Raw genomic sequence first — 26,775 nt, 5'->3', positions numbered from 1 at the left:
AGAACCCAAGGAGAAGCAAAACAAATAAATGTCAAAGAATAACCATATGTGGACAGCAAAGGAGCTTCTACAGCCCAAACTGGGAAACACACAGAGCTGTGGTTACAGACAATAGAGGCATTCAGCTGGCCTGGGGATGTCATGACAGGAATTGGAACCAATTCTTTGGTCAAGCTCCCTTGATAATGGACACTGGGATATCTGCCCTTGGCTCTCCTACTTTGGAATCGCCTCTCTTTCTGAAATTGCTCTATCCGGCAGAGAAATTTGGGAGGGGTGAACAAGCTCCCGGAGTAGCCAGATCAAGGGATTATGCTGGCTTAATTATACTCTGGGCATTTCACTCCCCAGAGTGGACTCATCCAAGCAAAACAAAAGAGTAAGAAAATACCTTTTCTCTATCCAGCAGAAGGGATCTTTGTTCCCTTGAATTAATTCAAGCCCAGTCAATGAGCAGCCACTTATCAGGCCTTTATATGGATTAAAATGAATATGAACAAAATGCGTAGAAACAGGAAGATGTGCAGTTTTACTTTATTAATAAGTTTGTTGTCACACGTGCTGACAGACTCTAAACATCAAGACCGACTATCAAGTAGGGCCATTAGTCAAAAGATCCTTGAATGTCTATCATTTGTTTTCCACCTATACACTTAAAAATATTAAGTGAATTTCTGATGTTAGAAACTCTAGAATTAGCCACTGGAGATATTCATCAAAAACCAAACACCAAAAACATACAGTATGTACCCTGATATTCCAGGGTACATATGGGGACCTTGGGAAGACCTCCCCATTTCTATATAGCCAGCATTATCAGCACAAGGGGAGGGGATCTCCAGAGCCCTGCGTGCTCATGGGGGACCTCCACCGTCACCTCCTGCCAACACTCAGAGGTGCACACACCATGGTCCTCCTGTGGTTCTCTGACACAGAGGTCATGCGCCCCCCATAAGGTCAATGAGCCTAGGTCCCCCTGTGTCCCTTGGATTCTCCCTCCACTATGGTTCCGTATGCTGTTAAACTGACCTTTCTTCCATTCATCACCACTGTCCTCAATACTTCTACTCTACCTTTTGGGAATGTTAGTCACCAGTACATTTTCTCATTTTTTTTTTTTTTTAATCTCATTTCTTAAATGTTCTTGCTGTCCTTGTTCTTCCTGGAATCTGGTACACCATGGAGAACTCTGCTTCCTTTGAAATCTCAAAACCACAACTGTATACCCAGCCACACCCTTCAGGCAGCTCAAGGAGCTTCCCTTTTACTGCTGTTTCCAAAGCTTTGATGTAAACTCCTTTCATTTAGCTTCCTCCCTAAAGAGTCCCCAGGTTTGGAACTCATGCAATTAGATAATACCATTGGTTTAAGTCACCTAAAACCCCCCAAATCCTTATCCCTTAAGGAATTTATCACCTGCCTCATTATAATTTTCACTAATGATCTACATAATTTTTGATTAGTGTAATAGCCACATAAACCAGACTTCTAATATTTTAATTAGCTCTATTAAGGTAAAATTTACACACAGTAAGCGTACAGCTCATAAACTTTAATAAATGCAATAGGTCCTGTAACCACCATCACAATCAGTATATGGAACATTTCTATCACCCTGAGGGTCATCGTGCTTCCCCTATGTTGCCTCCTGCAGCCACCAATCATTTCTACCACTGTGATTTTTTCCTTTTCCACAATGTCATACAAAGGAAAAACATAGTATGGAAATGTTGGCTTCCTTCATTTAATATTATGCACTTAAGATTCTCCCATGCTGTTTTGTGTAACAATAGTCTGTTACCTTTTATTGCATGGACATAACACTGTCTCTTGATCCATTCATTATTTTGAAAAACCTAAATTCATTAGATTTTTTTCCATATTTGGTGATTACAATGAAAGATCTATAAATGTTTGCAGATAGACTTTTGTGGGAATTTAAATTTTCATTTCTCTAGGGTCAAATATGTGTAAGTACAAGCACTAGACCATATGATAAATGTTTAATTTTTTAAGAAAAAAGAAAAAAAAAAACTACTTTCCAAAATATCTGCTTCATTTTGTATTCCTACTAGCAATGTATGTGAGTTCCAGGCTCTCTATCTTCTCCATCAATGGATACGTATATGCAGGGTCGGGTTTTTGTTTTGTTTTGTTTTTCAGTTTTTCTAATAGATGTGTCATTGTACTTTTCTGTAATTTTATTCTTGATTAATGATGTTGAGCTTTTTTTTTTCTTTATGTGCTTATCTGATATTCTTCTGTTTTCTTGGGTGAAGTGTCAGTTCAGATCTTTTGCTATTTTTTTTAATTGGAGTTTTATTTTCTTGTTGAATTTTGAGAGTTCTTTATATATTCTAGAGGCAAGTGCTTTATAAGGTATGTGTCTTACAAATACTTTCCAAGTGTATTACACTTATAATTTTCTTTAATTATCAGTGACTTTTGAGGACTAAAAGTGTTTAATTATGACGAAGTCCACATTATAATTCTCTTTTACTAGAGATCTGTGCATTCAGATTCAGAAATCTTTCCCAGGAGATCTGCAAGCTGTGCTTATCTTTGATCCCGCCCCCTTGGCTTACCCTTCCAACTGCTGTCCTGCTGTCCTGCAGTCTTGCTTGCATCCTGCTGTCTCTCAGGCACACTCAGCACACTTCCTCCTCAGTGTCTGCACACTTGCAATGACCCTGGGCTTTCACCGTCTAGGCTTGGTCTCTCCTTTCCTTAAGACCGATCGAATGTGGCATACTTGATGAGGTCTTTGCTGACAAGTCCATATAAAAGAGTTACCCACCCCTGACCTTTTCCTCAGCCTGTTTTATCTTTCCCCACAGTATTTATCACACTATGTACACATAAATGCATCCACCAGTATATATAGTTGTTAAGTATATCCCCTTACACAGAATGTAAGCTCTTTGAAAAAAATTTTGTCTATTTTGATTATATCTTAAATATAAAAACCTAGAATATATTTTAAAAAACTGAAATCGTGGAGGGGCTTCAGAAGTATTTCTTCTTGTAAAGTGAATAAGCAAGTTGATGAAGTGTTTGTACCCCCACTGAGTCAGAGTTCAGGAGGAAGAGGGACGTCAGGGCATCAGAAGCTTCCACACAATTTAACAACTGCAATTTAATTCCTTTATATTAGTCTCACAAAAACCACAAAACTCAAATGCCAGTCAAGGCTATATTTAATGAAATGTCTTAAGTTTAAATAAGATAATTTCCTAAAATAATCTGTAGAAGCTTCCAGGGTACATATGGCAAACATGTACATATGGTTTGTAACTCACAATCTCTGTAATTTTTTGAAACTTACCACTTCTAGCTCAAGAAACAAAATTCAGGGGATAAAATCTAAATCAACACGATACCTCTCTGGCCCTTCCCAATCATCCTGGTATAACTCCAGCCCCTGCAAATTCTTTTTTTTTTTTTTTAAGATTTTATTTATTTGACAGAGACAGACACAGCCAGGGAAGGAACACAAGTAGGGGGAGTGGGAGAAGTAGAAGCAGGCTCCCCACTGAGCAGGGAGCTTGATGCAGGACTAGATAGATATCAGGACCCTGGGATCACGACCTAAACCGAAGGCCAATGTGTAACTACTGAGCCACCCAGGCAGCCCTAGATCTTGCAAATCCTGCTTTAATAGTCTCAGAGCCCCCTTGGATGTGTCATTCCTTCATATGACCTTCCATCCCACCACTCACGGTCCTAGACTAAGAGACAAAAATATAAGAAGTTAAATTGGGGTGGAGGGTTAAGATAACGGGCCCCATTAGCTCCTGTAATTAATAAGGATTATTGATCACGTCTCAACATAGACAAAGTGTCCTTGGTAGACCTCCAGGTGTTCAGAGTGACAGAGGCGAGGTAAAAAAGGAGGAAAGGAAATTGGCAAATAGCATGAACAATTGAGAGGGGTCACCAGTACCACAGCCCAGCCTTAAAGCAATCCTCCAGCAGCACCAGAAATGGGGTGCTCTTGCATCATGTCCTTTGGTGTCCAGGCATAGAGGTAGGTCAGCTGCTGTGATTGTGGAGAAGTACCGTGTGGAGTTCCAGGGAGAAAAGAGAAGGTGTGAAATAGGCACATCAGACAGCCGGAGAGCAAGACTATGTGAACCAGGTGAGGTGCATCCCCAGCTACTCAGAGTCTGTTACAAGTGCACAATCACAAAAGTAAAGCAAAACTTATCTCCTAGGCTGTGTGAATTTTTTCTTCAGCAATGTTCACCCACTCTGGTACAAACACATAGAGGTTTATTCTATCTGGGATTGGAGGTCTGTGGAGAAAGAAAAAAAGAAGGGGCAAGGGGATTGAATGGTGAGCTCTGAGATTTGACCAGATCTGGCAGGAAGCAAGGGCTGACGTCAGGAGTTCACAGTGACTTGTGGTGGGTCAAAGTACTGTGAGAGCAGCAGTCCTTGAGCAGAGAAGCAAAGGATAAATATGGGGGGGATTTTTTCAGTACAGGTCTGCTTTTGAAAATGTTCTCCATCTGAGTATTTATAACAATCAAAATACTATTGTGTTCAATATAAAAGAAAAGAGCCCAGTTTTCATTAACAGCAAGGCAGTGCTAAAACCGTTCTATCCTCTGAATGTGCTGACAGCATCTTAATCCGTTTGGTTCCTCTGCTTGTCGGAATCCTGTGGCGCTAATGACCCAGTCTCCCCTCTCATCACTTCATGTTGGCATGACATCCTCTCAGCTATCACTGGGGTCCGACAGCTCCTGTGACCTGTTTTGCCCAAACTCTCAGTACAGGATAGATTTGGGGAAAAGAATTCCCATTAATGGGAATAATTCCCATTAATTCCCATTAATTCCCATTAATTCCACATTAAGCACATTAAGCACAGCTGCATGCCTGGATTTCTGTCGGGCAAGATTACACTCAGACACAAAGTATCTACACACATTACACGGTGACTTACACGTAGTAGATATTCAAGGAGATTTTACTAACAACAAAAATAAATGATGCTATTTTATTTTCCAACACTTAGAGATTTTCTTTTGTTACTTGCTCTGTAGAGCATACTTTGAACTCGAAGTGAATAACCAGTTTTTTTTTCCCCAGAAACTCTTTGAAGAAACATAGTAGCTGCTATCACTTCTGCTATTCAATTGGGAAAAAAAAATTAAATTAGAAATACATTTTCAAAAAAAAAAAAAAAGAAATACATTTTCAACCTCTGCAGTTTAAAATGAATAACAAAAAACATTCTAATCAAAAGCTCTGTGATATAATATTTAAGCTCACAACTGGCTTCTCTCAAGCTTAGAAATGAAATACCCTAATGGAATAGGTGGTACTATGTAATCCTCTTCCTGGGATTCATTACATCCTGCCTTTCGGAGAGGACAGCTGGTAGATAGAAAATGAAAGTATTTCAACAGCAGATTAGTCAGCTCATAAACCAGCATTATTTACTTTAAAACTTGCACTAAGAATACAACCAGAGACAATTGTCAATGAATAGTGCATTGGTATGCAAAGAGATTGCCAACAATTTGCTAATATTTAAATGAAAGATTATCCTGCAAATAATTAAAGGGACAGACTCATCAAAGAATATTTTATCTTCAGGTTTGAGAGTTAACATTCCATAATGAGATTTGCTTGTAGACTGGGGGAGAAAAGATTAATTGAAAGAAAAGGGGAATGATTAGTGGGTTTGAGGGATAGGGAAGGGCAGGAGCAACGCCAATATTTTTTATAAAGAATAGATAAAATGCATTACATGACCTTGCTACTATTGTTACAATGAAATAAATTAATATTTAAGAAATGAAGACTAGATCAGCTAAGCCATGACTACCTTTCGGGGCAAAGCTAAAGAAACAATGTCACAGTTTTAATATCTGATTCTGGCTAAGGTGTATCCTATGGTGTCTGCATCTTTGGTTTCCAGAGCATGTTCTTTACCCAAAGTTCACTCCAAAGGAGGCAGGCATCAACCATGTTGAAGAACCCGTGTATTTTTGCCCTCCTTTGAATACTTAGAATGCACTCAAAAGGCTCTAGGGCCTTTGTAGTAAATATCCCAGATAAATTTTATCTTGACATACTTGCAAAGAAAAAACTTCTCCCCTCTTCCTTTACACTCATTACAACACACGCATAAGGCTTCTGACACCAGATGGGTGGGTTCATTCCCCACACCAAGCAATTGTCAGCAATGCGACCTGGGTACCCCTCAATTCAACTCGAGCCTGACACTAAGCTGCTGCTAGTCCAGGACACCAAGTGTCACCTTGTTATAACAAAAGACATTCCTATGACCCAGACAATTCCGAAAGGCTTTGGGGCCCTGTGCCGGAAACTGGGAGGAGAGACCAATCTATGGATTTTCTATTTCCCAATACCAATCCCCATCTCAGCCGACTGTGGGTTAATATGTCCTCTTCTGTGTCCATCCATCCCTTTGCTCATTCTGTAGCTCCTTTTACATTGTGCAAACTGTGCTATCCAGAGCAGGCATACAAATGGGCTGGATTGCGCTGCCATTTTCCCTTGACAGATTGTTACAGCCTCCATTTAGCCTGCACCCTATGGACCTATGGAAGTGCCAAATGAGAGAGCACAGTGGCTGGTGAATTGTAGCAAACTTTATTAGTCACTGGACCAACCCAGTGCCAGTGGAGTCATGTCCCAGTCCTAATGATCCAGTGCCATTTTCACAGGAGTTTTAAGGTCCTAAATTATAATAGTTTCTAACCCTTCTCACCAGTCACCTCCCCTCCCTAATGTGCCCTATTAACCACGCCCATCCATGTCCAGGGGGAGGTGTGGTGTTTAGGGTGAGGCAACTCGCCCAGGCAACCTCTCCCCTGGGAGCCTTGGATAAACCCAATAGGCCATGTTGTGATACATGTTGTTCTCTGACTAGTTTCAAAGATGTTTGTGTGTGCCTAGATTTTGTTTCTAGATGGGAATAAAGAGTGTAACCTCCTTTCACTATTAACAGCCATATCTTTGTTCACTGTTGATCCTTAATTGGGCCTAAATTCAGAGACAAGAACAGAAGAGATCTCAGCCAGTGCGCTGTGAAGAAAAAGACAGAAAGGAAGGAAATCAGCCAGAATCGGGATTTAGCATTTGGCAGATGTTACCTTGCTGCTCACTCACACTGAGATAATAGAAGGTCCTGTCATGAGGATAATGTTTCTCACATATGAAACCCACCCGTTGTAATCTACTGCTACACCAGGCTCTGCGCAGTGTTCTACCTCCCTGGTGGAGCCCTCAGCTTCCTTGTTCTGTGTTCTAGAACAGAGGTCATGGAGAAGCTTTGAGGTTGGAAGCTGAGTTTCTTACTTGCTAATTGTTTTGTAAAGACAAAACAAAACAACAACTAAAAACAAAAACAAACTAGTCCTCTGAGGATAAGAAAGGACTTTCAAATTTCCTGTAGTTCTGTTTTTTACACTCAAGAATGGGTCATAAGATTGATTAATTAACATGAGTTTTTGTGTGCTTGTTTTATGCATGTGTGTGTGCATGGTTTTTGTTTCTTCATTTTGTTTGTTTGTTTGTTTTGTTTTGTTTTTGTTTTTGTTTTTGTTTTTTGGCCTTTTGTTCCCTGTTATTGATTAGGACACAGCAGAGTCAATTAGAATAGAATACCAATGGAATGTATCATTCACATCAAGAATAAACACTGCTTTTTGAGGTGTGCCTATGGGAAGCAGGATGTGAGAAGCAGTGCAAAGGCCCAGAGACAGAGGAGTGCAGGGGCACTCATAAGGATGATGACAATGCCAGGGCTCAGGTTCTTTCAGGAATTTTAGGAGATGTCCAGCAGTGTGCCCCCACATGCACCCTTACCAATTTTCTTAACCCTTGCATCAAACCAGGGGCAGGCACATCCCAGTGAATGGGGTAGCCAGGATTGGTCAGGCAGAGGGAGACCTTGGTCTCTCACTATCAGACTGTGGCAGGTAGCCCAGTTTCTTTTCTGTCCTGTGGAAAGGTAGACAGATTAAGGAGACAATGCTGAAGGGACCAGAGCACTGGAGATATTTCCAAAGACCGTGGAACAAAGTTCCTTGCCTGACAGTCATGCAGCCATCATAGTCAGGAGTGTGGGTTGAGATGGAGTCTACCTAGCACACGGGTATGGAAGATTTTCTCCTCACCCTTTCTGAAGCTACAAGATCACACCAGAAGCAATCCCACCAATATACCTTGACCACAAACAGCAACAGAATGCCCTGGGGAGGACACCCCTCACTGTTTTTCCATCCACTGTGCAGCCCACAAACAGAAGTTCCCCTGAAGCAAAGACCAGGGGGGATACAGGATACTTCCTGTAAGGAAGGACCCCAAATCTCTCTCCAACACAAGATCCTGTGACTCACAGCTTTCCCAGGCACTCATGTGCCATCTGGGGGTGGGAGCTGGGATGGGGAGCTCTGAAGGGCAGCATTTCTAAACGCATACCATCATCTAAAAAACAGATCCAGGTTTGTTTTCCTGCTCACTGTGTTTCTGTCACACCACTATTTCAAGAAAATCTGACCCATGAGCATAGTTTATTCCACTCAACACTGTATCAGACCCAGTGGCTCACTTTATTATGGAGAGATAACAATGATCACGATTATAATATGCTCCAAGAGATGGGGAAGTGGTCAGATGATAGGGCATTCAACTTTGGGCTGGTGTACTCCATGAAGCTCTACATGCATACCAGTGGCATATATTTCAGGCAGTGATCAAGAGCCAGAATACATGCATCTGTGTTCCATGGGGTCAAAGTAGATTGGCTCTTCACAACAAATCACCAGTATAGCTCATTTTTGGAACTTGTGCTTCCCAACCTTGAAACGTGGGCTTACCCAGTAAAACTTAGTCCCAAGAAGAGGCTGCTTCTGCAAGGCTTCAGGCCCCAAGGCCCTGAACTGAAAACCGCTAATCCCATTCTGGCCTTTGGGAGACACAGAGTCTAGCAGACAAAGCAGGTGTTACTCTATGGATGGGGTCACTGATGCTGATGACCTTGATTCTCTATAGAGTTGTGGCTTAAGTAGGGAGATAGAAAGGAATGTGCCTGGAACCAGGAAGCCTGCTGGAGTAGCTTCCACTCTGTCATCACTGAGGACAAACATAAATGGGCAATTACAGCAACCATGGCCCTCCTTGAGATGCTAATCACAGCCTCAGAGAAACAGACTCAGGGACTTCCTGATAATGGCACCACAGGATAGCAGAGGCTCTGGCCGATGAAATTCAGGATGGCAGTTGGCAGCAATGTTGAGTCACAATCTTGGGTTTGGGAATAGAGGCAGGAAGGGGGGCAGTTCCTTCTATTTTACCTACATTGAGTCATTCCTAGAGGTGAGGGTGGCCACAGCATGGAAGCTAACTTTTGGGTTAAAGGAAACACAATAAATCTGAGCTGTGGAAAAGGAGGTCATACCTCATGCTCCCTGCCTCACACGTCCCAGTTAACATGTGAGGGTTTGGGAGACCCTTAGTGTCTGTTGTTTCTCCTTTTCCATCAGTACTGTAGCCTCCCTGAGAAGAGGAGGAGGCTGGTTGTTTCCTCAGCCATCACAGAGGAGCCTGACCTTGCTAAACACCCATCGTGGATCCTCAGAACCTGAGGCTTCCCCTTCGCCTGTATTGTAGAGAAGCCAGTGCAAGCCCAGTCAGGATGCAAGTCTGAGTTTTCAGTTTAGAAAATCGAAAATGAGGGGAAGAATTCTAATCCAAAGCAATGTAGGAGACCAAAAAACCTAAGGGCAGACTCATGCCCTTGGTACAAATTAGAGTCTAAATATTAAAATGCCTGAGCCTAAACACTGATTTCAGGGGGCAGAAACAGACATCCTGGGAAATGGCATGGATTCTGGAGGTCAGATCTAGGCAGAAATGTAATCTACATGGAAAATAGGTCAAATCAAAGAAAATATAAACACTAAAGAAATTGTGATAGAGTATATTAATCAATGTATATGTGTATATCTATTTATCTATCATCAATCAATCTATCTATCTATCATCTATCTCTCTGTCTATTATCACTCTATCTTTTGTGTACTATAGCAGAACACTCGGAATCTCAGTGGCCTACAACAACACATGGTGTTTTCCTTGCTCAGCAGGGACAAGGCTGACCTCATCTGGGTCCCCTGAACTTGCCTACAGGCTCCAGGTTGAGATCTGGCTTTGCTTTGTCCATTTGCTTCTGAGGACCAGTCTGCAGAGGTAGTGGCCACTTGGAGTTTGTGCTTCTTTCTGGAGGATGACAGCAGCACAAGAGGACACATGAAACCACATACATGTTTAACATGTCTACCCATGCCATATCCCTTCACATACGATTGTCTAAGGCAAGTCATGGCCAAATGCAAAGTCAGCAGGTTGGGGGTGTACATTCCACCCCACCTGGTGCAGGAGAGGAGGAAGTACTTGCTGAAGAACAATCCATCACCAGTGGGCAAAGGGTGCCTTTCCTGAGTAATCCTTAAGAAAGATGGGCATGTGGGATTGTGTTTGTGCCCCTGGCTCACAAGGCCATGGGCAGAGCTGGAGCAAACCTGAGGTTTGTGCCTCCGGCAGCTCAGCTTTGCCACTGAGTGAATCAGACTTTCCGAGACTCGGCTCAGACGGAGACTAATATGCACATCAGGATGTGCGTTAGTTAACGTATGCAGAGTTGACTATTTTTGCTAAAAACCTAGATATTTGTTTTGATTGATCAGAATTTTTTCTTCTTAAAAGCAAATCTATCAGGATGTCAGGTTAAGAACAGCTCCTGGCTTTGTGAGTGTGAATTCAAGGCAGAACTTTACAGGGCAATGTCTCTCGTGGCCTTGGCCTGTGGATCCCTAAAACAGGGAGACACCATCACTGGGGTGGTCTGGCGATTGGGTGTCCCCTGTCTCAGCACCAGGGAACAAAAGGCCAACTGGATTCCGTCATTTGCATTCATGTTGACCACCCTGCTCCTGGTTGAAACAGTATTTCTTTGTATATATAAAACAACTCTTTAGGATGGAGATTGCCATACTCCCAACCTGAAGGCTATTTTGTCTGTTTTTAAGTTAACTGTCTATATATCAGAACATCCCTGCCAGTTGCTTTCATCTGTCAAGCTGAATCATAAAGGTGTTCATTTTCACCATCTCCGGTAGCCATGCATCTATATTAGTGGCCTGCATGACTTGTGTATTCCTGGTCACTGAATTTCAAATATTCTCATTGTTCTATTGCATACATCTATTTTGAGTTTGGTAAATATAGCTACTCAACATGTAAAGATAACTTCTTTTGGGTTAGTGAGGTTATTCTTCAATTCTGACTTTTTAGGATAGTCGTTAGAATATGAGTTGACATCTGCTTTCATGTTACTGTTTCATGTATGTTACAAATAAGTTTTGGGCACTTGAGAAAGTTTTGTGAGTATTTTGAGTATCTGATTTCTCATTTATAAATTGGGAAAAAACACCTGCTTTGCTTGCTCAGTAGAAACACTGAAAAGGAGATTAGATAATGTATGAGACATGTTTCTCCATTCATGGAAAAAGCTCAATAAATGGTCAATGAATCCAGTCAAGAGTTTAAAATGTTTCTTTTTTTTTAATATACTTAAAAAAATTTTTAAAGATTTTTTTTATTATTTATTTGACAGAAAGAGAGAAAACAAGCAAGCGGAGCAGCAAAGGGAGAGAAAGTGAGGTCCGTCCTCACTGAGCAGTGACCTCCCCAAAGCCCAGCTCGGTCCCAGGACCCCAGAATCATGATCTGAGCTGAAGGTAGATACCCGACTGACTGAGCCACCCAGGTGCCCCAAGATTCTGAAAGGTTTCTAAGAAGTTTCAAGCAATATATATTACAAAGTAAAGTGATTAAGTTCTATTTGTCGTTGATCGTTGCTGCTGTTTTATATGTTCCTTGTGTTCTCTGTTTTAATGTTTTAGAAGTCTTTTTTGTCAGGATAGCAAATCAAGCTACATTTCCTTCCTTACCCTTTGTTTCCTGGACCTATTGTCCTCACATATGGAAAAATCTTGATTGATTCATTTCTATTGTTCCATTTGTCAACACATGACAACTCAAGTCAGCAAACAATAGGAAAAGAAACTATCAAAAACAATTGAACAATAGACCCAATTTTAATTTTACTGCAAAGTCTCCCATAGGAAGATAACAACAAAAATGCCACTTTTAACATCAGCAATGTACGTTTTTCTACTCCATTCTTCTATTGTGAGCCTCCCTGGTTCATTTTAATCCTGACAGAATTCTCTATAATGGTCATTAAATTTCAAAGTACTGCACAATTAAAGATTAGTTAACTATTAGACCATATAATGCCACTCTGATTTATGCAAGCTTCATTAAAATCTTTTTCAGCTTAAGATCTGAGGGGGATAAGAAATGCATCAGACTTAAGAATTCAAATCAATTTAATGAGACTTTCCCTTTCTTGAACTTCAGCTATGTGCTTGTGTGGTGTTAGATGCTTCTGAGAATGCAAGAAATTATAAATGGTTGGTAATAATGACTGAAAGGGAGAATTTGGTATTTACACAAGAGGAAGGAGTTTAAATGTATGACAAAAAAATAAAGATATTATTCATATGTATATAATATATTATTAGCATAGTGGTAGAATGTAAAGGTTTTTGATTCAGACTAAACTGGGTAAGTTAGGCAATCTTTCTAAATTCCATTTATTTTAACCATGTGTTGGTTTTCTTTTGATGTATAGCAAATTATCAGAAACTTAGCAGCTCAAAGCAATGCCCATTTATTAAATTCTAGTTCTGTAGATGAGACAATGGGGTTGGTTCACCTGGACTCTGTTTAGAGCCTTTGCAAAGCCTGAAATGGGTGTTGGATGGTCAAGTTCTTATCTGGAGAATCTGGAAAAGAATCCATTTTCAAGCTACTTTAAGGAGCTAACAAAATCCAGTTCCTTGTGCTTGGAGAACTGAGGTCTGTTTCCCGAGTTTACTGGGACTAACTGAGGGTCCCCGCCTTCTCCTAAAGATCATACTTTCTCACATAGCCCTGTCCAAATTCAAACCAACCATGCATGCTTGGCCCTTTTAGTGCTTCAAATCTCTCTGATTTCCCTTTGTATCTTCCTCTTGCACTGCATCTAGAGAAAATTCCTTGCTTTTAGAAGCTCATGTAATTAAGTTAATCCAGCCTGAAAATTCCCTCTTTTATAATGTCAAGTGATGAACAATCCTAAATACATCTATGAAGTTTCTTAACAGTATCTAGTTTATGGCTTGATTGGGTAACAAGAAAAAACAGAATCTTGGGGGGATGGCATCTTTAGAATGTTATCACGAGCTATACATGGGATTAATAGAAGGATTTAATCCATTGGACTCTTATGAAAATTAAATGACATTATGTAGGTAAAGAACTTATTGCTAGCACATAGTGCATTTAACAAGATTTAGGACCACCATTATTATTAGTGTTATTATCACCATTACTTTATTATTATGATTATTAATTAAATTTTGATTTAAAAGATCAAAGAAATAATAAATGGACCTTCAAAGTGCATTGCATTTTCATGATAGAATTTGCCTTCCTCTACCAGAGAGTCATTATGAATAGAACCAAAGCTATACCATCCTCTATAGAGAGAAAAAGAGAAAGCATATATTAAAAAATACCTAATACACTATTACATGGCATTCCCTGTGTGTGTCCTATCTCTTCATTTCCTTTTAGTTTTCTAGTGAACAAGATAATTGTCTTTTCCTTTTTGTTGTTGGCATAAAACAACTTAAAAGTATAAGCATGGGAAATGATACACCTTGCAAATGCTAATCAAAAGAAGACTGAAATAGCCATGTTGATATGAGAAGGAGTCTTGTGAAACAGTATTATTGCCAGGATATAGGAAGACATTCATAAGGACAAACAACATGATGATAAAGGGGTAAAGAGGCAAAATAAGACAAAATAATCCTCAATATAGTATATGAACCTAAAAGCAGAGCTTCCTTAAGATTTTATTCATTATTCGTTTGAGGGGTAGGGATGAAAGAAGAGGGAGAGGGAGAGAATTTGGAGCAGACACCATGCTGAGTGCAGAGCCCAACAAGGGGCTCAAACCCACAACTCTGAGATCACGACTTGAGCTGAAATAAAGTCGACGCTCAACTGAGTGAGCCACCCCGGCATCCCTAAAAGCCGAGCTTCCTTAAACAGAAGGAACTCACAGAACTGACAGAGCAGAGCAGAGCACAAGAGGAATCCAAAAGAGGTGTGGGAATCCTTACCATTCACTCAAAATCATACAAGACATGTTCTCTGACCCCTAATGAAATGAATTGATAACAGAAAGAGAGCTAAAAAAAGATCTAAGTTTGGAAATTAAACAATGTATTTAAGAATAACTCATGATGGGTCAACAAGGAACTCACATGGGAAATTAGAAAATAATTTTGAACAAAGTGAAAATTTAAGAAAGGAAAATTTGTTTAAAATAGCTAAAGCAGGGCATAGAAGGGGGTTTATAGCATCAAATGGTTAATTTTTAAAAATAATAAATTAATTTTTAAAATAATAGTCAGAAATCAATTACCTCAATTTCTACCTTAAAAAAAAAAAAAAACTAAAGAGAAAAAAAGAAAACACCTAAAGAAGAACAAATTGAAGCCAAACAAGCTTAAGAAATAAAATAATAAAGGTAACAGCACATTAGAATGAAATTGAGAACAAGAAAACTAATAGAAAATCAATGAAACAAAAACCAAAATTTGCAAAAAAGATCAATAAAGCTGATAAACATATAGCCAAGTTGACTGAAAAAGAAAATGACAGAAGTCACACATTGCCAGTATCAGAAATGCAAGGGAGATTATCACTAATGCAAGAAAGATATCACAAGGAGTCATGAACAAACATGAACAATGTACATCAGAAAATTCTACATTTTAGATGAAGTGGACCACTCACTGGTAAGACACAAACTAGTAAAATCAGTGAGGTAAAAACTGATGACCTGAATATTCCTGTAACTTTTGATGAAATGGAATACCTTCCACAAAAGAGAAAAACTGGCTCAAATATCTTCACTAGCAAATTTTACCAAATTCTTAAGGAGATAAATTATCCCTTTTATACATACTGACCCACAACTATAGAAGAGGGGGAAACATTTCTGAGTTCAGTTCTTGAGGCAAATCTGACCCCTAAACCAGACAAAAATATCAGACAAAATGAAAATTACAGAACAATATGTCCTGGTAATATGAAAAAAAAAGTATTTTTACTAAAATATTAGAAAATGAAATTTAGAAACATATTAAATGAAAATATGCCATGAACAATTTGGGGTACAAAAATATGAAAACTAATAAACGAGTTTATAAAAATTACAGGATATAAAATCAATATATAAAAAAAAGCATTGTATTTCTGTATACTAGTGATGAAAACTGAAAATGAAAGTTTGGAGCTTGGAGATAAATTGAACATATGTGCAAGATTTGTATGCAAAACCATCATGAGAGAAGTGAAAGGAGGCTAAATTAATGAAGAAATAGAAACCACCACATTGAATTGAAAGACTCTGTACTGTTTTAAGATGTCAATCCAATAAATTCACCTATACACGAAACATAGTCCTTAAGATTATATTAGCAAGACTTTTGGAGAAATCAACAAACAAATTCTAAATTTATTTTGAAAAACAAAAACAAAGATAGCAGAAACAATTTGGAGAACAAAGTAGGAGAACTTAAAGTACCTGCTTTCAAGACATAGTCTAAAGTTACAGTAAGCTGGACAGTCTTCTACTGGCAAAAGCACAGACACATAAATCAATGGAACATAATAAAGACCCCAGAAATAGACCCCCCCACACATACAATCAATTGATTCTCAACAAGGTGCAAAGGCAAGTTGGTAGAGAAAGGATTGTATTTTCAACAAATGGTGCTGGCAGCACTGGTCATCCACATATAAAACAATAAATCCTGACACATAGCTCAATTTATTTTTAAAAAAAAAGTATATGCCACTTACATGTACTTATACAGTCTTGGGTTGGGTGTCTCAAAAATAGACCCTAGCCAAATATTCTGGTGCGAGTATTATAGCAAAGTGCAGTGAGAGGGGTGTTGGTGGGAGAACAAGGAAGCAGAAGATGGAGGAACCAGAAAATCGGGGCACATTTTCCATGTAAGTTCCCAGATTTGGTCTAATCCTTCAAGGATATTGGGATTGTACATCTTACCACAGAGAGGTCCTGACTTAAGGCAAGAGAGCTGGATGTTTTATAATCACATACTGGTGATTGCTTGACTAAGAACATAAACTCCAAGGTACTTCTGACTCTTCAGGCAGGCAAAGAGCTTTGGTAGCCCTGGGCCACTTGTCTGAATAAAATCTCATACGTAAGCCTTTAACAGCAAAGTACACAGAGCCTGGGAATGGACACACAGCAGGAGTAAAAGGATACAAGGGGCTGTGTGTGGGCACTGAAGTTGTTGATCACAATTCCAGATGACTTTCTATGTATGTGTGATGTAGAGATAGACACCCACTAACCGTAAGGATCTATAGTCTAGAAGAGGGATACAGAATACCTAAAATGAAAGGACAGATCCAGTTCCAGATCTAGTATGAGAAGTACTGGGCGGTTACCACTCCTGTCCCCACAACAGAATCTTAAAGAAATCAAAAATCACTACCTATCTTGGACCCATCAGGGACTGAGTTTGCAGGGCAAATTGCCACCACGAAATCTAGAAAGAGAAGTGAACACAGAATCACAACTCAGATTTGCTTAATTAAAGCAGAAGCCACTAGAGCTAAAACTGATAGGAACACTTAGGTGGCAATTTTTATAAATTTCTGGGTATAGAAAAAAATTATAAACCTCTAGGCAAGTTAATTAAAAAAAAAAAAAGAAAGAAAAAATACAAATCACTAATACCCGAAATTTTAAAAAAGCATTCATCACCACCAACCCTATGGACATCGAAAAGATAACAAATAACAGGAATGCCTGGGTGACTCAGTCGGTTAAGTGTCTGCCTTTGGCTCAGGTCTTGATCCTAGGGTCATGGGGTCGAGTCCCACAGTGGTATCCTGCTCAGTGGGGAAACTGCTTCTCCCTCTGCCTGACGCTCCCTCTACTTGTGTGTCCTCTCTCTCTCTCTCTGACAAATAAATAAATAAAACCTTAAAAAAAAAATAACAAATACCATAAGCAAGTCTATGCCCACAAATTTGATACCTTAGATGAAAGGAGACAAATTATTTAAAAGACACAAACTACCAAAGCTTACACAAAGAGAAATAGATAATATTAATAGTCCTATATCTACTAAATAAATTAAATCAATAACAAATAACCTTTCAAAAACTAAACTCCCGGCCTGGATGATTTCAGTTGTATTACCAAACATTTAAGAAGAAATTGTACCAATTCTTCACAAACTCATCCAGATAATAGAAGCCTAGGGAATATTTCCTAAATTATTCAGTGAAGTTAGTGTCACTCTAAAACCAAAACCAGGGGCACCTGGGTGTTTCAGTCAATTAAGCAATCTGCCTTCAACTCAGGTCATGATCCCAGGGTCCTGGGATCGAGGTCTGTGTCAGACTCTCTGCTTGGTGGGGATTCTGTTCTTCTTCCCTCTCTGCCTCTGCCTGCCACTCTGCCTACTTGGGTGTACTCTCTCTGTGAAATAAACAAATAAAATCTAAAAAAAAAAAAAAAAGAAGAAGAAGAAGAAGACAGAGACATTGGAAGAAAAGAAAGCCATAGGTCTCTCACAAACATAGAACATAGATGCAAATGTCCTCTGCAAGATATTAGCAAATGCAATCCAACAGTCCACAAAAAGGGAGTAAATACCAAAACCAAGTTGGGTGTAAAACTCAAGATAACATATGTTGCAGTAGAGCTCCTCAAGTCCTAGGAGAGCTTCTATGAAGGTAACGTGCAGATTGTGTGTAAGTTAGGGAAAGCTTCCTGGAGAAGGTGACGTGCCCCAAGATTTGGAGACGTATATATCCAAAACGTGAGTTACATGAGACTGAAGTTTAGGACCATGATCTGGAGGGGGAGGCAGAGCTCAGCACGTAAGGATAGTGAGGCTGAAGTAGAGGAGTGGTGAGAAAACACAGACTTTGCAATCACCATGCCTGAGTCTGGTGAGCCATGGCTCACTACTTGCTAGATATATGATTGTAGAGAATTATTTTAAATTTCTGTTTCCTTGAGTTTTCTTATTAGGGGAATGGAAATTTCTTGTAGTGTTTTAATGTAAGTTAAGGTATATAAACCACTCAGAACACTGGCACATGCTTACCTCTTACTTTTCACTTGATACTAGTATTGTTATTAATTTAGAACTTAAAATATGTTGGTGGGTACATGAAGCATAACCTAGAGGCAACTCAGAGTCACTGAAATATTTTAAATAAGGAAGTTTGCAGAGTGATATTTCCAATTTAGGAATCAATGTAATCCGTCTAGCAGCAGTGTGGAGTTGCAAGATGAATTACGGAGAGGGGTGTAGGGTGTTTAGCAGTTGTGGTCCAGGATGGAAAGAATGAAGGTGAGTGCCAACACCATGCCTCTAGAGAGGGGTCAGCATGGGGAAACAGCTATGAGAGATGTTTAGGAGGGAGAATCAGCATGACTGGGCTCCTGATTTAGTGTGGAGATTGTGGAAGAAACACTGCCCTGGGAAGAGGGAGATAACCTTCGAAGAATGAACATGCCTACAAGACAATTCTTTATTGCGGCAAACATCACTCTGGAGTAACAGCTTTGTAAATCATTGGAGTGAGTGTCTTCAGGAAAGTGAAGAATTAGAACATGAGCAGTAAACCTCATGACATAACCCCTGACATAAGCAACAGAAATCTCAGTGAAGAAGAGACTTGAAATGTAGCTGGAAGACTGTCCAGGGAATGCACAAAAGAAGAACAGAGAAGACAGTATGGTTTCTGAGGGTCATGCAATCTTGGCAAATCCCAGTCACATGCAAACATAGAAATCATTACAATGTTCCTCTCTCCTGGACACATGAGCTCATCAGAAAGGGTGGAGATTCCAAGGGAGGGAATACTACACACACACACACATACACACACACACACACACACACACACAGGTGCACGTACCTATCATCAGTTTCTCTAATACCCGCTGTAGGCTTGAGGATCTCCCTAAAATATCCAGCACTGCTTCAGTTACTCTTTTCAAGATGTATGGTGACTAACCTGAAACAAATCATTTGGGTCAATGTTCTCATTTTTCAGGTGAGAAAAGTTGTGAGTTTAGACACAATCACCAGTACTCAGAGGCAATACAGGGACAGAGGCCACAATGCCACATGGTGAGGAGAGTTTGCTTCCACAAGGCTCTGCGACGTTCCTCACCCTCTGCTGTTGTGCTCACTTCCATTCTGCCCCTTCCTTCCATTCTTCAAAAAATCCGATAAATACTCTAAAATGGAAGAATTTATTCCATGTGTAAGTTTTCCTGAAGTTCATTCCAACGGGATGCTGTACTCATCTCACCGTCATAAAAGGAAATATGAACAAAGGTCCTTCAAGTGTGAGTGGCATGACTGTTCTCACCCCTCTGCCCCACCACAGGTAGAGAAACATCATTGCTGCCATGTGATGACCTCCCATGTGTCCTCTGAGAATCCACTTCTGGTTCCCAGACTTTTGGCCTTCTTCCCTTCTTTAGCTCATCAGTCACTTCTTGGGAAATGCCTGGGAGATGGGGTCTGGGAGTGAGCATTCCTTCCTCCATATTAATTATGTCTGTTTGCTTTATGTGCATTGACTAACTCTTATTTTCTAAAATAGATTTATTTATAATTCTTTTGTGAGTTCTGTCACCTAATTTCTTTGGTTTTTGTAAATTCTGATATATGTTTTCATGTCTTGTATATAATTCTTAGTGGTTTTTTAGCCAATTTTGAAGTAGTGTGTTGCTGATTTGATGTTCTAGCATGTTTTCCTTGTCTCTGGGATCTTGATCTGCTTCTTTTTCTTGTAGTGACTTTGTAGGGCTATCGATCCCCATGCTGCTCTCTTCCTCATTTGGAAGTAAATGTAGTTTTTTTTTTTTTTTTTTTTTTTTGCAGTTTAATAGTTCAGATAGCCACCCTAATTTCACAAACCTCACTCTCTGTTGTTATCCTGTAGTATTAAAATGTGTCAATCTGCTTTCTGACCTTCCAGAGACCTTTGATTTTAGGGCTTCCCCTTTGCATAAGCCTAAACGTCTTCCAAAAACATTTCCCTACATCCTCTCTCCAAACCCATCTCTCACTGCCTCCCACCCTGAACATTCTCAGGTTAGTTGCCCAGGACTGTTCACTTAGTCCTCTTCTGTCTGATTATACCATTCACCTTATTGTCACCTTATTATATGCATATGTATTATATGCATATCTTATGATGCATCTGTCTGCCTAAAATGCCCTGTTTTTCTCTCTGTGCAGTGAGATCTCATTTCTTTGGCAAGATACACATAAAATGGTGTCTCCTTTGGAAAACTCCTCTGCTGCCTTCAGCAAGATTGTCCTTCTTACTTTTTTTTAAGATTTTATTTATTTATTTGTCAGAGAAGGAGAGCACAAGCAGGGGGAGTGGGAGAGGGAGAAGCAGGCTCCCCACTGAGCAGGGAGCCTGATGCGGGGCTTGATCCCAGGACCCTGGGATCATGACCTGAGCCGAAGGCAGACACTTAATGGCTGAGCCACCCAGGTGCCCCAGCAAGATTGTCCTCTTGAAGTAGCACGCTTATGCTTCTATTACCATTCAGAATTCCTGGGGTCAGCAGTGGACTTTGTCATTTTTTAGCTTCATCTTGAATAGCTGTGTGAGTGTGGATGGGTTACCTCTTTGAGCCTCATTTTACTCACATGCAAAAGGGTTTAACAATGAACTACTCTCAGAGGCTTGAGGGAATATCAAGTCATGTAACATTGGTGGTAAATTTTTGCTTTCTTGTGTTTTAAATTTTCCCCGTTGTGGATCATAAAATTCTTAGGTCAGAAGCTATGTCCTCTCTTCCATCCTATTCAGATCTTTCTCTTTCTATCCTTCACACTCCTTCTCTTCTTCTGCTCTCTCTCACACATTTCCTGGAAACTTCAGCTAAGCGGCTCATGGTAAGGATGCAAAGAAGAGGGAGGCATGATCCTTTCTCTGAGAAGTAACTCCCAGAACTAAGCATCACAACCCCACCCCCCACAGGACACTAGAGAGTATGTAAGACAATATGGTTGTTGAGGAACTGGGGTTACTTCTGAAGAAGCACGTGTGGGAGCCCGAGACAGACACGCATCTGGTCTGAGTGGAAACTGGACAGACAAAGAAGAGGGACATTCAGGAATGGACAGAGACAGCAAGATGCATACTCTGTCTGCCATTTGCCAAAGCTAGGAGCAGAGAGCACGGAGAGCTGGAGGACATGGGTGGAGGGGGAATCTGGCCCATCATGAGTGCCTTGGATGCCGTCTCTAAAACATTTGGATTATTTTGTTTTCAGATAGCCAGATAAAGGAACATAAGCAATATAGCCAATTTTTCCACTTAGCTCTAGCTGTCCTGCTTCTCTATATAGGACTTATCGGGGAGAGACAGAGACAGAGGACTAGGCAACTCAGCGTTCAGAAAAGAACTTCAACAGCATTTCCCAAAGAGGGAAGGTAGGGATTTGGACTGAGTTGTAGCAGAAGGGTGTTTATTGAATACATGAGTCATAAAATCAGTCATTAGTGCTGGGCTTTGTGGGCTCCTTCCTCCTCAAGAGCATGCCTTTCTCTTTTATGTGTCCCTCTCATCCTTTGGATTAATGCCAACAAAGTCTCTCCTCCCTCATTCCACAAGTGATGATGTAATTTCTTGCCCTAGCTCAAACTTCACTCTCTTCATTATAATTGTGTTTTTATCTTTTTGGTTCCAACCATTTATGCAAGGGCTCCAAAGAATGGTTTGTTCTGCTTTCTGGTTTTATGTCTTTTTATTATACCACAGTGCAGTCTTAAAAACCCCTAGTCTTTAACATTTCCAAAACAATCTGCAAATATTAGCTAACCCGATTTGTACCTCGGCCCCGGGAGGTTGGGTCAGTGTGATTATTTCTGCTTTATACATGGGAGAACTGGATGGGGAAGGTTAGGGAATTTGCCTGAGTTTGCAAAATAAAACTGAAACTAAATGCATCATTCACAGGAGGACCATTCCTGACTGATCACAGTCTGATTTTTGAGAAGCAACTGGGGGAAGAGAGGAGAATGGAGGTGGTTCAGGGGAAGTCCGAGGCCAGCTTCATCGCTTTGGCAAGAGACTCCATGAACATCAGCCGGCTTCTGCACTGGATGCAATTATCTCTTTATATACCCTCCCCACTACCCCACGCTCCATTGGGTGCTCCTTGAGGGCAAGAATGGGCATGTACTGACCTTTACCATTAGCACAGTATGTGTTTGGGAATAATATATGTGTCTGAAATACAGAAGGTTCCAGAAAAATGTAGATTTCTTCCCCTCCTAAACTAGAGCATAATAAGTATCATTAAAGACATTTGTCATTTCTGCTCATTTGTGGGCTCTGGAGTCAGCCTAATCCACATCTTGGATACACCCATGCCTAGCAATCTTGGACTGATCACTTAGCCTTACTAACCTTATTTTCCTCATTTGTGAAACAAAAGAAAACAATGACAAAATAATAATACTTCTTCACAGAGTTGATATAATAATGAGAACAAAAGAGACATGAAGTAAGTACTCTCCTGCCTTCCATCTTGAACACATGTGCCCACAAAAGTATTGATATTTTATATCCCCTCACCAGCCAAGTACAGAGTTATCAAATGTTGAATGCAAAATACATATGCTTCAGGAAACTTACTGCCTCCATCTGAAGGTTAGAATTAGCTGAGAATTACCTTATGCTAAGGTAAACTGTATGGTCAGCTTCACAGGAGTAAGCCAGATGGTTTTGACCAGTGGAATTCTTCTGTGTAAATACTAAATCATACGTGGAATTTAAGAAACAAAACAGAGGACCACAGGGGAAGGAAGGGAAAATAAAACAAGATGAAATCAGAGAGGGAGACAAACTCTAAGAGACTCTCAATCATGGGAAACAAACTGAGGGCTGCTGGAGGGAAGGGGTGGTGGGGGGATGGGTAACTGGGTGATGGGCAGGAAGGCAGGCACGGGATGTAATGAGCACTGGGTGTTGTAGGCAACCAATGAATTACTAAACTCTATCTCTGAAACTAATATACACTATATGTTAATTAATTGAATTTAAATAAAATAAGATATAAAAAAGTACTAAACACTTTGGTTGGACAATTGCTTTTTGTTGCCAGAGAAATTCTGAGAATAAGATTTGCCACGTGCAAGCATTAGGAGAGCTGCAAGTAGGTACTGTTTGTACCTCACATGGAACTCTGAAACCATTGGATGCTTATTAAATGTTTACTGACCATGAGGATAATTTGTTTGGCACTGGTTTTCACTAATGCCACTGAGAATAATATGAGATTAAAAAAATCCTCATCATTTGATATGGCGAGGATAACTTTTACATCATATTCCTACTTATTGAAATCTGAAGATAGAGTGAATTCTATATACTGACAGATGTAGAAGTTAGTATAGTGATTTGAAGATTACTTTCATTACATCAAAAGCCAATTGTACATATTCTTTTATTCTAAAATATGTTCTCTATTTTGAAATCTACAGGATTAAAAATGTCATGTTGATTTTCAAATTCACCAGATATGGAATACGCTATCTTGTTCCTAATTTAAATTTTTTTGTTTTTTCTTGTGGCATGATTTCCCCTAAAGTGCCATATGGTATTCCCTGATGGGTTTCTGAAGAGACCTAGAATTTGGTTCAAGTATATTTTGAGACACCTGTAACACTCCTTAGAGAATGGAGAGGACCATGCTGTAGCATAACCAGAACTGTAAATCACTCACATTGGAGCTTTGCCAATGAATGAGAAAAAAATGAAATAGGAAGTACAGAACAAGGTATATTCCTACTACCTATATTCTAGGCTGTCACTTTGATAATTCCGACTCAGGCTTTCAGTGCATCAGGACAAATATCCAAGAAGGCAAAAGAGACATAGTTTTAAAGGAAACATCAATAGTGTGTTTCCCAGAAGTATATTATGCATGCAGTATGCAAATTTCTTCTTGAATTTCTTGCTGAAACAGGAATACAGAACAGCAAAGGCCATGTGAACAAGGCACATTCTGTGGATTGCCTCATCCTTAAATAAGAAGAAGGAGAAAAAGAAAGCTGAACATGTAGCAGAGAACACTGAAATCTTTGCTAACAGGGTCATTTATGTGGGCATGTTATACTGAAATTACAAGGCTTTTTACATCCTAAATTTGAGTACATGAGAAGATTTTTCATTGGATGGGAGAAAGCTTTTCTCTCAGATGATTTCATTCCATTTTGGTTTTGAGAAATAAGAGGGAAGCTCATGAAATTTTTCGAGTTGCTTGTATTTTGGAAGTATGCTGACACCAGAGAGCCTTGTTTTGGCTACATGTTTTGACCATGATATTACAATCCAAATAAGCAGACTTCCCATAAGTAATACCAAATGTAAAAGAAATTTCATTCTTCCTTATTCCATCTATTCATAGTCTAAAGGCTCCGACTATAATATTATTTTTTTCTCTCGGCTTCTATTATTAACTTGTACATACCTCTATTGTGCCAAACACATTTTAATTACATTTTCTGCTTGATGAATTTCCAATTCCCTGTCTTTTATTCTAGGTAACCCCCAACTTGGAAGAGGGACTGAATAATTGAAGAATCACAAAGGTTTAGTAAATTGGGGAGAAGGGAAATAAAAATGGGATGATTTCTCTAAACATTTAAACCTTACTCTTCACTGATTATCCCTGAAACAATTGGTGTTTTAACTGGACCCCCAAAGACAATACTGGTTTTTAGAGGGAATCAATCCAAAGCCTTAGCACATTAATTTGATTTAAAATTTGATTTTGTTCCTTAGGAAAGAAGAGGCCATGTTCTTTCCAGCTCAGTTAGATTAAAATGGCACAGTTGCCCTTCTGTATGCCTCTTACTGGCCCTGGTTGAATTCTGTAATGTGAAGTGGATGGTGGGTCTGAGCCATAAGCCAGATTCTGTGTTATCCTCTACTGACATGGAGCTGAATAAGACATGGCCTTTGATACTGAGACCCTATAGTTTAGCTTGGGTAACAGCTTTCCTTGCAGGAAGGTGTTATGAAACACAAGATATATCACTTCTATACTGTGCTCTTCATCAACCTCTTCCTGCCCCTATCTATGTGGTGAAATAGAGTTATAACAGCACCCAAAGGGGCCTTAGCCAAGGGGAAGAGGGGTACACTTCTGATGATGGAATGTTCCACTACCTCAGCCACCTACTTCTTGACAATTCATCATGGTGTTAAGATTTAAATTTGTCTTTGCCTTCTGTTTTGAGTCTGGCAGGGTTTAAGGGCCTAGAATGAATTAGGAGGGATATATTCCTAATGATGGCTATTCAAAGTACTTGTAGACCTGGCAACTGGGGCTCTTCCTCTGGGACCCCAAACTCTGACATGCCCCATCCCATCCTTCACCAGCTGTGCCACACTCCACAGGGCATGGAGTCCATGGCAATACAGGAGGCACTGTGTACCTACTGAGACCTATTTATTTCTTTTAAACCACTGTCTGGAGACTCAGGACTCTGAAATCCCTAACAGTTTCTTGCCCACTGCCAGGCCTACATGAGTCATTTTCTAATAGCCTTTCCTTCCAAAGATGAACGCTACCACAGGTATATAGACTTTTCAGCTTCAGGGGTAGGAAAAAGTATGTGGTTTCAGGGATGGAGTGCTGTGACTGGGGCTCAGGTTGGATGGATAGGTAGCTTGTCAACAGGTGTGCCCACAGGGCCCCTCTTGAGATAGGATGGTTGCATGAGTCAGGGAGAAGACACCAGGCTGAAGCCTCCCTTGGAAATCTTGCTCCATGCCCTGTGAGTGTTAGGGATGGGCCTGAGGCTGTGATCCAGCTTATACAAGAGAGGGAAAAATGAAGGTCATGAAAGCTGCATGGAGTAAGGCCCACAACACTGGTAATAACAACAGCTGGTGCTCATATATCAGCTTGCTGTGGATCAAGCTCTGTTCTATGCCCATTATAGGTATGATCCCATCTAACCCTTACCATTCAGTCACACAGACTCTGCTGAGCATGAAGCACCATTGGTTGTATAAATCACAGCATAATTTTGAGTCCTACAATGTAACCAATTAGGGCACTATTAAACACCCCATTTTATAAATGAAGACACCAGGTCAAAGAGATAAAGTCACTCGCCCACAGACTCCCGGTAAGATTTGTTCCCAGGTCATCTGCCTACAAGTCTGTGTTAAACCCTTTCACTGCTCTGCCCAATGGGCATACATGCAGAAGACCACTCTGGAAATAGGTGTGTCCTTCTCCATTCGCTGCCTTCTGCATCATGTCTTCAGGGCCTGTGACTTACGTGTCAAGATCTAGAATTGGAGAAGTAAAGGGACTCACTGGAAGAAGAATGCCTGTGTTATCTCTGGCTGAAAACCCTCAGTGGTTCCCTACTGCTCTCAGATGAACGGGATCCCAACCACTTAAGCTGACTCACAAGCCCTTCTAACACAAAGCTTCACTTTGGGAGATTCAGCCCATTCCTTGTCAGCATCCTAGGCTGCTGCGCT

The sequence above is a fragment of the Lutra lutra genome, chromosome 4 (assembly GCF_902655055.1).
Source record: "Lutra lutra chromosome 4, mLutLut1.2, whole genome shotgun sequence".
NCBI lineage: Eukaryota > Metazoa > Chordata > Mammalia > Carnivora > Mustelidae > Lutra > Lutra lutra.
The sequence above is the reverse complement of the archived record's forward strand: the minus strand, read 5'-3'. Positions refer to the sequence as shown.